This window comes from Podarcis raffonei, chromosome Z (genome assembly GCF_027172205.1).
Source record: "Podarcis raffonei isolate rPodRaf1 chromosome Z, rPodRaf1.pri, whole genome shotgun sequence".
NCBI classification, from domain to species: Eukaryota; Metazoa; Chordata; class Lepidosauria; order Squamata; family Lacertidae; genus Podarcis; species Podarcis raffonei.
Genome location: NC_070621.1, coordinates 1300192 through 1315731, shown reverse-complemented (window position 1 = coordinate 1315731; position 15540 = coordinate 1300192). Strand labels below are relative to the sequence as shown.

General features: G+C 41.7%; 1 protein-coding gene across 1 annotated transcript in view; it reads left to right on the top strand.

Moving 5' to 3' along the window:
- Positions 1–15540, top strand: part of NEK6 (NIMA related kinase 6) — a 93613-nt gene that overhangs the window by 15506 nt on the left and 62567 nt on the right. The gene's annotated exons all lie outside the window — the stretch shown is intronic.

Here is a 15540-nt window from a genome sequence, read left to right as displayed (position 1 = left end):
TTCTCCCTCCTTGTGTCCTGCAAGTGGGCTTCCCCTAGGAATCTGGCTGGCCACTATGGGAACAGAATGCTGGGCTAGGTGAGCCTTTGGCCTGATCCAGTAGGCCCGCTCTTATGCTCTTACGTACTATTGCTCTCTCTTATGTACTGTAGGTGTAAGGCTGGTTGTGGATCAGCTAATACATGTTCCCCAGACCACAAACACTGGTGTATCAGTATGGTCAGTGTTGCCATGTACTGGGCATGGAATGGAAGAAATGAATAATCAAGAGGAGTTGTATATTACTCAGTTACTGTGATAAAATAAAATGTATTCAGTTTTGCCTTATGGAGCACTGCTGCTTCAGGGATGTTCACTGCTCCTGTGGCCTCTTTAAGTAATAAACGTACGTAGAAATGTGAGTAAAATAATTTATCTTGTGGGAGTGCGAGTTTTCTGTGGGAATACAATCTCAAACTGAAAACTAATAAAAACACAAGGAGAGACTATAAAAATTACAAGATATATTCCGATTAGTTTTTAAGCTCTCTTTAGTCAAACAGGCAGTGAGATTCCAACCATTTTCAGTTAGGGATAGCTGTTAACAGTGTATTTTTAAGACTCCATCTTCCTCCTTCCCACCAGCGGCCAGATTTTGCTTTTCTCTTAAAATTTCATACTGTAGGTCTAGGGAAAGCTAAGCGGAAAATTTGATTCAGTGACCAAATCATGAGTGTCTGCAGAAAATCTCACCTGGATGCTAATTCTGACATTCATGCTATGCTAGGAAAATTTTAAGAAAAAGCCTAGTGTAGCACTCAGCTGCTGAAAGATATTACTTCAGTTATCTAGGAACATTGAAGTGTAGTCTTCAGGGTTTTCCTCTCTTATGGCTTCCCCTTGTATACATGTAAGATGAAACTTCTCCTGGCAAAAGCAGCAATCACAGCAGCTCTTTGAGGATCTAATAAGTCCCCCAAGGAGTTGCTGTTCTAGTTACTTTCCTTTCTTTTCAGTGGAAAACTAATTCTTTCTCATGGAGGACAGCAACTTGTGTAATATTCTTGGGTATACAACACACCGCAGAGAGTTTCGTGTTGGCTAATGCAACTGTATTTATAACTCTCTCAAAGACATAGCTGTCCCTTTGAATCGCTGCTGGTGTAAGAAAGTTTCAAGGAAGGGGCTTCCTTTTGTATACGTGTTACTTTTCCATGACCCTTTAATGGATAAGAAAAATGGAGCAATGAAGGCCCTTTATCTTCAGACATTCTGCAATAACTGCATGCAGTACTTTAGTATCTTTCACACTACTGGTACCAGCAGCCAGCAAAGATGGGAATCTAATTCAGTGTTGAGGTGCACATTCCTTAGTATACAAACGTAAGGGCTATAACAGGTGTTTCTGTCTTCAAGCACATTGTAAAATAATCTAAAAAGTACATAGGTAGCCAGGTGGAATATGGATGACTCTGTCTCTAATGTCTACTGCAGTGGGTCTTGGGTGTGCTTGCTTTCATTGTAATGGTACACACAGTCTGAGACATACCTCATCTCCTTTTCTTATAGTATCATCTCTCAAAAAAATTTTTCCCCAAGGCTGAGAAAGCTAGAATCCAGGGCAAAAGAGCTGATAGCCAATTGCTGAGCCAACTCCAAGAAAGACTGAAATATGTGTGAGGCGAAAACACTTTGGGACCCCTCTTCCTTGAGCTACTTCCTCTCTTAAAGCAGACACCATGCTTTTTGTCCACCAAAGAAACGCTGGTGTGTGCTTTACAGCACAAGTACATAAACAACTTTTCAGATTTTTAGGCTCCATTTGAGCTGCTTCATTATTGCAGCCCTGGGAATAGAAACTGCCCATAATGTGATGTGTTTGCTGCCCCACCTCGCTAGGATTTACTTCTGAACTTTTTCATCCCTCCTGTTTTATATTGATAAGACCTGTTACATCAGGTTTATAATGCTTTCCCTCCAAATACCAGTTTGTTTATGCACATAGCTAAGCATCACTGCCAGCAGATTTTTTTGTTCAGCATATAGGTTCAAGTACATACAAGTCATTGTTAGTGGCAGGAAGTGTTGCATCTGCATGAACAATATATGGTATTTTTACAGTGTTTGTTTGTTTGTTTATTATATCCTGCCTTTCCCCCAGAGCAGAGACTCAAGGCAGTTCACGGAAATGAAAATAAACATGCATAAAAAAAATATATTAATTGAGACACAAGTTTAATATTCCCACATAATGTAGATGTAGTAGTAGTAGTAAGAATTTATTACTTTTTTTAAAAAATATTTTTTATTAAGGATTTTCTTGTTTTACAGAAGTGTAGTGCCTCGTATTTTTTTTTCTTCTTCCATGTAACATTTTTACAAATCCGTTTCATTTGTTGAGGCATTGGGGGAGAAGAAAAAAGAAAGAAAAAAGAAAGGGGGGGTGGAGAGAGGGAAGATGGATGGGGGTGGGGTCGGGTGGCGGTGTTTCTATTATGTTTAATGTATGTAGAGTTTGGTGTCAGCGTTGCTTGTGTTGTTGACTTGTGTTCCTTTGGTGGTGAGAGAGGTTGGGGTTGGCCTAGGGTGTGATTGTTTGCTTGTGATTGGCTGTGGTGATCTTTGTTTTCGTGTGTGAGTGAGGTGGGTGGGTGTTTTGGATCAGGTTAGCCATATTGATTTGTATGCTAAGAATTTATTACTTAAAAACTTCCTGATACAGGACTGCCTTCAGATTCCTATGGAAAGTCATATAATTTCTTTGACATCTGATGGGAGGGCGTTCCACCAGACAGGCACCACTGGCGAGAAGGCCCTCTGCCAGGTTCCCAATAACTTCACTTCTTGCAGTGAGGGAACTACCAGAAAGCCCTCAAGAGTTAGATCTCAGTGTCCAAGCTAAGCAATGTGGGTGGAAATGCTCCTTTAGGTATACTGGGCCAAGGCTGTTTAAAGGTCAGCACCAACACTTTGAATTGTGCTTGGAAACATCCTGGGAGTCAGTCTTTCAAAACCAGTGTTATATGGTCTTGGCAGCCACTCCCAGTCACCAGTCTGGGAGTCACATTCTGGATTAGTTGTTTCTGAGTCACCCTCAAAGGTAGCCCCACACAGAGCTCATTGCAGTAGTAGTCCAAGTGGGAAATTACCAGAACATGCACCACTCTGGTGAGACAGTGTGCAGGCAGGGATGGTCTCAGATGGAGCTGGTAGACAGCTGCCCTGGGCACAGAATTAAAGTGTGACACCATGGACAGCTTTGAGCCCAAAATGACTCCCAGGCTGCGCACCTGGTCTTTCAGGGGCACAGTTACCCCATTCAGGACCAGTTATTCCCTCACACCTGCCCGCCCCCTGTCCGCCAAAAACAGTCCTTCTGCCTTGTTGGGATTCAGTTAATTCTATCCAAACTTGCATTGTATGCACAGTGCTCAGGGCAGCTTTCAACTGTTTTTAAAAAATAAAATCCAACAAATTAACACAGTAGTTAAACAGTAACAAAAATTTACAACACTAGAGCAGTCAAGTACAGCAAATAAATCCAATATGAAAATGAAGGAGTTGGTCCCATCCACCAGGTCAAATACCTTCTGGATAGGTCTTGGCCAGGCTGCAGAAAGCAAGATAGCTGAACCTCCTGAGTTTGGGACTTCTGCAGCCTCAGTGTGGACAAATGGCCTTCTTCTTCTGCATCTTAGGAGGAGCTTCCCATCATCTCGGCACCACCCCTTTAGTATCTGAGCCCATTATATTTGGGACTTTAATCACAGCAGTTTGCTAATTCATTTCCAGGTACAATTCAATCAAATTATAAAATGGGTGTAATAAGCTCGCATAGACAAGTACTGTACCCACTAAAACCTTTGTTGCCACCGTCTGAACAGAGAACAAAAGGCACCAAATTAGTTGTTGTTTAAGGTCCAATTCCTTCTCTGACATGAATGCCAAAAGAAGCTTTACTTTGAGATTCAGCTTTTTAAAATAACTTTTAAAAGGTCTTCTCTGTTTAATGAAATGCAAGATGGAGATCTAGATTCTGCCATTTTACACCGTTGGGACCAATAATAAACATTTTAACTTTAACCATTGTAGTTTGGTGTGGACAGCAAAATGTTAGGTGTATTTTAGTATAAAAAGCAAGTCTGACTATTTCTGGCAAATAGCTGCTGCCCTTCTCCATATGTATGTGGTGTTCAGTAATCTGAAGTTACCTGCATAAAGTCTTCAGAGAGATGAAACTTTCGTGCTGTTACAAAACACAAAATATAAAATCCAGATCAGAGTGAACACTAAAGTGAAGATTTCTTTCTTGCACTCCAGTACACTTTTCTTTTTTTCTCTTGTAAATGATATGGGCAGCTTTAAAACAAACAAGCAAAAGCACTAAAATTTGAGTAAAATGTGGAAGGGTCATTTGAGGCCAGATTAAATTGGTCTGTAAATTTAGCTCACATTTGGTCGTCCTTGATCTATATTACAGGAAAGTGGTGAAAGTTGAATACATGGAAGAAGTTCATTTTTGGTAGTTAAAAAACCTCTACCAAAAATGCACTGCTTCAATGTCTTGGTGAATGGAAATGACGATACACACTACTCTTTAGAAAGAAGTTGTGTTCATTGGAGCTTTTTGTGAATGAATAAATGAGGCATAGAAACATCTTACTATATTTCTGTTGAAAGATTAATCTTGCTGACTAAAGACAGGAACGTAAACATGAGCTGGGTGGAGAATTTCTTTCAAACAGGATGGGAAACTTGCCACAAATATTTAAATATAGGCTAGCAGCATTTGTTTTTTTGACGTCTAGAATGAGCCAACTCTGGCTAACTTCACATTTGTTGAGTTAACAAATGTTTGGGATTTCTCTTTGTTTTTTGACTTAACATTCCAATGTTGGTGTTTGAACAGAAGGTGAGGTTTAGCTCTTTGCCTCTGTTGATGCTCTGGTAAAGCTTACTTACATCTTGAACAAAGCCCTAACTATATTACTTTCTCCCCTGACCCCCTGCATTAGTTGTGCTGCCATTCATGAAATTGTGTGTATGGTTAAATGAGCAGAGCAGCTTTGGTTTATTTGTTGGGAAAGCACCTTGTGGCACCTTTACGATAAACAGATTTATTGTGGCAAAATCAGCAGCTGCACCTGCAGGGCTAAGTCACTAGGAACTGCATGGGGTAGCAGTGATTGTTCAGTTGTGTAATTTAAGGATAGAGTGACCCTTGAGAACAACTTCATCAGGGGTTTTCTCTTAGAACCCTGTCCTTCTAGTGTTTAATATTGAATCTCTATTTTTAAAAACTGTGTCCTTTTGCAGTCTTTTATTACAGATTAGGAAATTTTGTGGTCTCTCTCCAGTCCTCTATGTAGGTTCTGTGCCTGTGGCAAGTATCCCTCTACAGGATTCCAGGGCTGTAGCCAGGAAACTGGTTCTTGCACCTGCTCCCCTTGAGAACACTCTTGTAGCAATCTGCACAAGCTTCCAGGGGTGTTTAGCTTCTGGCTCGGATCTTAGAGCGTTGCCTATGCTGGACAGATGTCCCACTATAAGCTTTGTTGGTTTTCAGTATATCTCAAATGCTATATAGACAGCGACATCTCCTTTGAAAGGCACTGAAGCACTACTGTGTTTCCTTGCCAGCCCTTCTGCATTTCTTCACATTGAAGAAGAAGAAAGTTTTAAAAACAAATGTTCAGCGTTTATTTTTGAGGCTTTAGCCATATTTCTGGGTAATAATGTAAGCATTTAAAAATATTCTCTGTTTGTAAATTGTGTAAAGATTCCCCAAGTGTCATTAATACGCCAGAATGAATCCCTGTCCCTTTCATGCAAGGCAGATAATTGGGAATAAGAAAGGAGCAGATTATTTGTTAAGTTCTAAGAGAGAGAACCTGAGGATGGAAAATTTAAAAAGTGGCAGAAAAGAGCAGCCCTATCCCACATCACCAAGCAATATAATTGGTAAGCCATTGTGGGTGTGGGAATGCATCATATTCATAAGTTTCCGTAGAAAGGACTAGAAAATCTGTGGTTGCCATAAGCAGGGGAAAGGCAACGTTCCTTTAAAGGCAGTCCTCACAATTTGAGAACACTTGCAAACCGTGCAAACTCCTACTTTTGTGGATAGCCTCTCAAGCTGTAGTAGGAACATGTATGCTGTAGAAAGTCAGGAGAAGGTCAGCTATAGGAATTGAAAGAAGTCTTACTAATTTTTTGTACAATTCCCTTACGCTCCCTAGGACTCTTTTGTCTATTGCCATCTCTCTTATCAGTGCTTAGGTCCTGAAAGGTGTATGTTACTGTATTGCCATATATCTGTGTGTCTTTTCGTCTTAAACTGCTCTGCTTATGGTGAGTTTGACTCGAACCGATTCCTGAGAAAGGCAAGCAAAGGAGTTAAAAGTTGTGAGGGATTTACTGTAAATACTCCTTGCTTTTGGAAGTGCTGACAGAAGCTTAATTGTTAGGTTCAAGTATATTTGTCATGTGCCAGACAGTGTCAGTCTGCTTGCAGTGAACCGGTTATGCGCTTCCACCCAGAAGAAGTGAGAGAGTGAGAAGCCAGAGGCTGCTTGTGTGTTTTCTGTTTGCTTGTGTTGCAGGAGGGGATGCGGGGAGGCTCTGCTGTTTAACCTAGCTGGTAATTACGTCCTACAAGAAGGCATATATTACTGTTGCTTGCTTTGCCAAAGCTCTTCAGCATGATGGATGAGATTTAAAGGTTGATCTGACTAAATTGCAGTGAGAATACTAACGACAAAGATATTTCTTTTGTGAAATATTCCTACAAGACATCATGGCTGTGGCATAAATGCTGTAAGATAATGGACAATAAAAGTCACTCAGAAATAAGACTCTCCCAGGGTAGGGCTGCTGCCTTGTCACACACGTACAGAGCCAGGAGATAATGTAATCACAAGCCAGGGCCATCATTTAAATATATCAGTAATCTTGTATAGCATCTTGACAGATTTATTTTATGAGCCGGCAAGAGAGAGAACATTATCAGGCAGCAGAGAAAGGAAGGAAGGCAGAATCGTTTTGGTGCTCAGTTTTCAAAATAGTTTCAGTCACTTTGTTCTTTCATGGAGGCCTCAGTAAAAGTTGTTCTGCTTCTTTTACACATATATTCCACCTCAGTCCCAAATACATTTTTTGTGAAAATAAAGCCTATAGATTGCAATTGACCTTATAGAAGTGTCTTTCACACTTGTGATTTCTGTAAAACTTTAGTATTAAGTGAGATCGAAACACTGCTCACTGAGTGGAAGTACTGTACTGTACTTCAGTTTCCATGAGCTGCCCTTTGTTTTGGCTGACAAAGCATAATAATGTCACTTTGCTATTGATTTATCAAGGTTCCCCCCCCTTATTGCCAACCTGTAGCTGAAAAAGGGTGTGCTATGGCACCTCAGAAATGAAAGAGCAACATGTTTTAAGCAGTGAACATGAGCCAGTCTTGCCAGCCTATTCTCTGCACTAGCCAGCCTTCTTCCCTACCACAGCTTGCCTTTGGCCGGCAGCCCAGGGTTTCAGGTAGATGGCTCTGGCAAGGAATGTTCAATGTGCATATCACTGATGTGCCACTGTATTGCATTCTGCCAGTCAATTGTGCTGGGACAGATTATTTTGCTGGCTTTAGCTAAAGCCAGTGTAGTTAGCCAACAGAGTCAAGGAGGCTGTTGGAGATAAGGTGGCTTTCTTCAAAAAATAAAAGTCTTGTTCAAAAAAAGAACACAATCTGTGGCAAAATAAATGCAAGCAGACAAAAAGAGATGCCAAAACAAATCTGAGAAGCACATCCTTAAAAGCATTAAGGCCATTTTTTAAAAAGTAAATTGGAAACAGGAAACAGGCTAACGAAGTTGGCATTTGGATGACAAGGGAGTTAAAGGTGTGCTAAAGGAGGAAAAGGAAGTTTGATCTGTTACACTGTGGAAGACTTAGGGCAGATCTCTGTGCCTGAACTAACTTTTTAAGGAAGGAGTCTGAGTAATTTGAGTGATAATGAGATTGTTCTAGGGCTTATTAACAAATGAAAAACAAATGAATCACTACTGGTCTGGAGGGGTCTTAAAGAACTGTGCTGATCTTGTAACAAAAACAAACAAACAGGCAATGACCCTAAGTTCAGCTTCCATACACAAAGATGGACAATGTAACCGCAGTTTGTTTAGAGCAGGGATGTCCAACTCCAAAGAGACTGCGATATACTCCCACTATAAACACACTGGCAGTGATCTACCCATTGGATTGACCAAAGTTGTTGAGCTTTTTTGGGGGAGGAAGACCAACAGTACAGTTGTTGAGCTTCTTCTGGGGACACTTCATCAAAGTTGCAATCTGCCGGTTGGACATCTCTGGTTTACAGGAATCCAGGAAATTACAGGACTATTAAGATCTGTTGTGGGAAAACTGGTGGCAAGCATTATTAAAGACAGAAATACCAATAATATAGAGAAAGTGTTTCTGAAGCAGAACCAGCATGCCTTCTGCAAGCCTAAGTCCTGTCTGATTAACCTAGTAAGAGTTACTTGAGATGGGGTGATCCAGCTTTCAGTAATGTGGCTTATCAAAAATTCCCAAGTAAACTTAGCAGTAATGGGATAAGACAACAGGTCCATCGTAGGTCAGGAATTGGTTAAGGAACAGGAAACAGATTTTACAAAGAAGAGAGGTAAGAAGTCCCTCTCCACCAAGGATCATCATTGGGACCTGTGCTCCTAAATGCAGGTGAGCACTGAGGTGGCAGCTCGCTGGTGATACAAAGCACAGGAAGAAGATAAAGTGATTGTGGTGAACTCTAAACTGGGTGAATTGGCATTAAAATTATTTTTTCATCGTCATTCTTATTATTACTATTATTATAATCATCATCATTTAGTTATTAATCGCCTTCTAAACCACAATGCCAAGGCAATATAAGATATATAAAATAATTAGAAATGGGTAAAAAAACAACAACAGATACAGTGGATCCTCGGGTTACGTACCTTCCTCCTTACGAACGCTTCGGGTAACAAGCTCTGCTAATCTGGAAGTAGATGCTCCTGGTTGTGAACTTTGACCTAGGATGCGAGTGGAAGTTGTGTGCCGGCAGCAGCGGGAGGCCCCATTAGCAAAAGTGCGCCTCATGTTAAGAACGGTTGCGGGTTAAGAACGGACCTCCGGAATGAATTAAGTTCGTAACTGGAGGTACCACTGTACGTTTAAAACAAGACTAGAACCCCAACAAGTGGGCACTTGTGATAAATACCCATTTATCCAGCTGGGAAAACCTGTTTGAACAAAAAAGTCTTTGACTGTTTCTGAAAAGTGCTCATAGTGGGCTGTTGTATCTCAACAGGAATGCTATTCCACAGGGTAAGGGCAGCCACACTAAAGCCCCGCTCCAGATTACTGTAGAGTGGGCTTCTGAGGTCTTTGGAGAAGCTCTCTCACAGACTGCAGTGATCCACTTCATTCTCCCAATTTCTGCATTTCCCCTCACATTATGAGTAATGGGCTTAGGCCACTGATTTGGATTTTGATATGCAACACTGGAAGATGCTTTAGCAAGTTGCATTGGTAAAAATGAAGCAAATCTCATTCTCCTATGCAAATAGGCAGGTAATAGGGGAATGTGTTTGTGCATAGGAGCACAGAAGCAGTGAATTTATACACAAATTTCTGTTATTGATTAAACCTTGTTCCCTCTCTATCCTCCTGTTTTTGAGTATTCCAGAAATTATGCACAATATATTTCCCCCAACATTCTGAACTATGCACCTTTTTCAACTGGGAAATCTCAGGTGCTGAATAGCTTTGGGGGTGCTTCATTTTGGTTTTTAAATTCAGTGTTTTTAGAGCTAGAAAATTTTGCCTTTTAGATTACCTGAAATGTTTAAGATTTGGCATTACTACTGCTCAGTGGCATTGTGAGCAACAGAGAGGGTTGAGTGCTAGCCATATGGAAAACAGCTGGATATACACAGCAAAAGGATAGGTGTGTTGGCATAGGGAAACAGACATGTGGGCACAATTCTTGCTGCTGTGCTTTCTTCTGCTTGGGAAGTATTCCTTGCTACTCAAGCTGTTTGTTCATCAGGGAGAATAATTTGGCCTGTGGATGTGATCTAGGCATCCAAAGCTACATGCTTATACCTTATTAAGCTGATCACAGCTGTTATCGAGGCTGATTTGGAAAGGGAGTGCGCATTGGGCATCTATCAGGGTGCATCAGTTATGAGCAGAGGCTGCTGTTAGTGAAGTTACTTTCCTTAATAGGTATCCTGTAACTAATGATATTGGGCTTCGCTACCAAGTGCCTTGGGCATTTTTGCCTTCTAAAGTGCACCTGTCAGATTTCTGCAGGGGGTGGTGTAAGCTTTGGTTTCCCTTGGTTGCAGGAATATTTGCTGGAATATCGCTTCTAGAAGAAGTGTATGTATGTGTGAGTAAGTGACGGGCAGAGTTCAGGGAGAGATTCCAAAATTGTATTTGCATATTGTGAAATGGAGTACCATTCAGATTGAGGGATTCATTTTAAGTGACCAAACCCTTCGTCTCCCACATGTTGGGGATTGTATAGGCCTTAATACAGTGAGCCAGTATGTTTTATGGGCAGTTCTTTGTTGTGGCGGTGGTTGTTGTTATTACAAATGTTTTTCCCTGCTGGTTTAGGAGCAAGTAAATTCCAGGCCAGAAACTTGCCTGCAGCTATGTTGGAAAGGAGAACAAGAACATCTAATCCTGGAAAGGAAAAATGTTCAGTGTATTTTTCTTTCAGATAATATTGCTAAGTGCTCAGCTGAAGGAAAATGTGATAGTTTTACTTCATTTAGAATAAAATACAGTATAAATTGGCTGATGGCTTGATTTATGCATAAAAGTAATCTGATGGATGAGCAGGGTTAGAAAAATTCCTGGTGCCGTGTCACTAAGACACTTAATAATAATTCTGACAATGGAACATGTCAAAGAGCATGGACTTGTGAGATTTTATTTATTTATTTTAAAATGTTTCTAAACTACTTGATATGTAAAAAATGTTTACATGGTATATAAGCAGTGCAAACATAAAAGCAGTAAAACAGTATCATGTAAACCAGAGATAAAAATGGCATCAGGATTAGTTTTATAAAACAAGGAAAGCCTGTGCAAAAATATGTCTTAGCAAGATCTCTGAAGCAAGTATTTGATGATGGTCAGATAATTGACCTATGGTCAAAGGAATGGCATTTCATGGAGCTATAGTAGAAAATTCCCATTTTGGGATTGCTGCCAAATGATATTTTGTATGGTGCCAGGAGTAAAATTTCCTCAGGTGACCAAAGTGTTGTTATGGGACCATACAGGGGCTGGTGGTCCTTCAGGAAACCTGATCCCAAGTTGTTGTACAAGGCTTTATATGTAAGTAACACGAACTCGAATATACTTTCATAGCTATTATGCAGCTAGTGTAGTTCCCTCAGCTTTGTTGTTGTTATTGTTTAGTTGTTTAGTCGTGTCCGCCTCTTCGTGACCCCCTGGACCAGAGCACGCCAGGCCCTCCTGTCTTCCACTGCCTCCCGCAGTTTGGTCAAACTCATGCTGGTAGCTTTGAGAACACTGTCCAACCATCTCGTCCTCAGTTGTCCCCTTCTCCTTGTGCCCTCCATCTTTCCCAACATCAGGGTCTTTTCCAGGGAGTCTTCTCTTCTCATGAGGTGGCCAAAGTATTGGAGCCTCAGCTTCAGGAGCTGTCCTTCCAGTGAGCACTCAGGGCTGCCAGCGTGGTGTAGTGGTTAAGAGCGGTGGACTCGTAATCTGGTGAACCAGGTTCGCTTCCCCGCTCCTCCATATGCAGCTGCTGGGTGACCTTGGGCCAGTCACACTTCTCTGAAGTCTCTCAGCTCCACTCACCTCACAGAGTGTTTGTTGTGGGGGAGGAAGGGAAAGGAGAATGTTAGCCGCTTTGAGACTCCTTTGGGTAGTGATAAAGCGGGATATCAAATCCAAACTCTTCTTCTTCTCTTCTGATTTCCTTAAGAATGGATAGGTTTGATCTTCTTGCAGTCCATGGGACTCTCAAGAGTCTCCTCCAACACCATAATTCAAAAGCATCAATTCTTCTGCGATCAGCCTTCTTTATGGTAGTTCTCTCAGCACAGGTACTTAATTCAGCAACCCGCTGGTAGCATTCTGTACCAATTGCAGCTTCTGGAGCAATCTTGAGGGAAGCTCCACACAGAACTTGTTACAGTAGTTCAATACAGGAAAGAGCCAGTCCTCATCAGAGTTACTCATACATAAATCCATTAGTGCCAGTAGCCCTTACAGTTTTGTGTGACTCAGTATAACAAAATTGGTGCCTTGTGATGCAGTGTAATAGAGTAATGTTGCTTGGATATGCTTTGTTGGTGTACCTTTGGGTGTATTTCTGCAAAATTGTAGCCATTATGGGGGTTAAATTAGTGGATTGAGTTTTGTGTTGTGCAGCTCAGCAGTTCTGATTATGGCCATACAATTTAACTTCTGGTTGTACAGTGTTGGGAGCTGCATTATTAATTGTGTCATAGTAGAACCCTATAGGGACGCAGGTGGCGCTGTGGTCTAAACCACAGAGCCTAGGGCTTGCCGATCGGAAGGTTGGCGGTTCGAATCCCCGCGACAGGGTGAGATCCTGTTCCTTGGTCCCTGCTCCTGCCCACCTAGCAGTTCGAAAGCACACCAAAAAGTTCAAGTAGATAAATAGGTATTGCTCCAGCGGGAAGGTAAATGGCATTTCCGTGCGCTGCTCTGGTTCGCCAGAAGTGGCTTAGTCATGCTGGCCACATGACCCAGAAGCTGTATGCCAGCTCCCTTGGCCTATATAGCAAGATGAATGTGCAACCCCAGAGTCGTCCGCAACTGGACTTAACGGTCAGGGGTACCTTTACCTTTAGAACCCCTGTAATTTTCTTCATAGCGTTGAACAGGGTTGCTTCTGCCAAATACTGCTGGTGTACAAACAGGTGGATATATGTTTTTTTATGTGTCTGGTAGGGTGTGAAGATGCAAGCATAAAAATCCAGCCTCTGTATTGAGTAGGGTTTATAGGCCCACTTTCCCTCTTACATCAATGATAGCAAGCAGAAAACTTTCCTTTGAGTTGCTCCATAATTCATTTCACTCATCAACTTGATTTAACAGTCATCAAAGGCTTTATTTGCAGTTACAAATGAAAGAAGTCAGAAGAAGCTTAGTCATGCTGGCCACATGACCCGGAAGCTGTATGCCAGCTCCCTCGGCCAATAAAGCGAGATGAGCGCCACAACCCCAGAGTCGGCCACGACTGGACCTAATGGTCAGGGGTCCCTTTACCTTTACCTTTATGTTTGTATAAAAAGGGCTATGTTGGAGGTGTAGCAAGGACAGTGCCTCTTTGAAATATACATATGTACAATGTTCTTTACTTGTTAAGTTTTGGAAGAAAGTGCTGGACTGTGTGACTACAGAAAAAGTTAAAACTGTCATCGAAGAATATTCTTTTTAATTATATACCCATTGTATGGAAGTTCTATGCGCCCTTATGGTGGCCAAGAGACTGATACTGATGAATTGGAAGAATAAAGATATAATGCCCTTTAATCAATGGGTTGACAATATGACAACACTTGCAACTTATGAATGGACTGCTTATAGCTGTAGACTTTGCTTGGATAAATATGACATTTGGAATGAGTTTATACAGAATGTAGTAGGCTATTAATACCTACATATATGTTAGGATAATAACATATATTTATATAAGAATGTATTTGAGTATATACATTGTATTTTTGTATTTGTTTCTACACATTTTCTCTATTTCCTTATTTTTCTCTTTTTTCTTTTTCTTTATGACTGAAATTCTTTCAATAAAAGAGTAATATTAAAAAAAATAATATTTTTTTAATTAGACAGTCAGTTAAGCCAGAACTGCTTCACCTTAGAATTTCTGGAAATGTCACCCTTAAAGAATAGTGCCGGAAGCTTTCCCCTTTGCACCATTTGCATTTATTAGCAGTGGCGATTAGAACATACTATCTTGTTAACCAGCCTGCCTTTTCAGAAGCTACACTTACTACTCTATGATAAAATTCCCCAGGACCTATCTCAGAGCTTTCCAAACTGTGTGTCACGACACATTAGTGCAGGGGTAGACAACCTAGGGCCCATAGGCCACAAGTGGCCCACGGGGGTCGTTTAACTGGCCCACGAGCAACCCCCCGAACTGAGCCACTCGCTTGGCAAGTCCCCGCGTGCTGCGCTAAACCAGCGCAGCATGGGGACTCGCTTCCACAGTGCCGGAAATTGCATCTACGCAGGCACTGGAAATCATGTCGACGCAGACGCCAGAGATCACAGGCGCACAGGTGATCCGGCCCATGGAGGGATCTCCGCTGGAGTGAACCATCCCAGGCGAGGTACACCTCAGCCGATCCCTGCATTAGTGTGTTGGCTGCAGTGTGTAGGTGTGTCATGTGAATGCTCCCAGCACTCCTCCTGGAGATGGGGTTAGTTTCACCGTCGGCTTGCTAGTAAAACTGAATTACTATGTCGTGAAGTGATGTATGTCTAAAAAAGCATGTAACCAACATGATAGCTCTGGCCTGTCTCTTTTTAAGTTTCTTGGAAATAACAAAGGAAATACTCTGGCTTTGCAATCAAGTCTGCAGTTATTTCTAACCTATTAGCAATCATAATGACCCACCTTGCTGTATGTACAAAGTTTAATCATTGAGTTGCGTCCAGCGTCCTGAATTAAAAGCAAAATATATTCTACTTTACCAAAGGCTTCAAGCACAGCTTGTTTTCCCTCCTCCAGGCCACCAATGTGTCCTGGAACTGGTCCAGGGCTTTCACAATCTCTCCTGATTTAGATGTTATGGAGGAATAGAGTTGAGTGTTAATAGCATACTGATGGAATTTTGCCCCCAAACACCCAAAGAACGCTCCCAGCAGCTTCTTATAGATACTAAACAGCATTGAGGATAAAATAGTGTTCTGTGACAACCCATAGTGTAATTGCCAGGTAACAGATGCTACGCTCTCCCAAGGCTACCCTCTAGTCCTATTGACAGGACTGGGGCCACTGTAACATGGGGTCCCCAATTCCCATTCCAGAGAGCTGGTCCAGGAGGATGCCATGATCATCAAAAGCAGCGAAGAGCAGGAGCAATGTCACACTCCCCTTTGTCCTGCTTACTGTAAAGGTCATCCATCAAAGTGACTTGTCGCATGGCCAGCCCTTAACCCAGATTGGAATGAATCTAAATAATCTAGATACGTGGATTATAACCAGATCTCTACAGTGGTAAAACATCTGCTTTGAATGCCAAAGACCCCTGGTAGGGTTGGGAAAAGGCTCAATCCTGAATCCCGGAACAGTCACTGCTGATCAGTGTAGACAATACTTATCTAATGAATGGCAGTAGTGGACCAGTGGTCTGACTCTGTATAAGGCAGCTTTCTATAGTGTGTCTACTCTAAAAGTAAAGATAGTGCAGTCTATTGATTCTCTGGCTGAGGGTAGGGTAGTTTTTTCACCAACAGAAGCAGGTATCTGCCTGCAGCTTG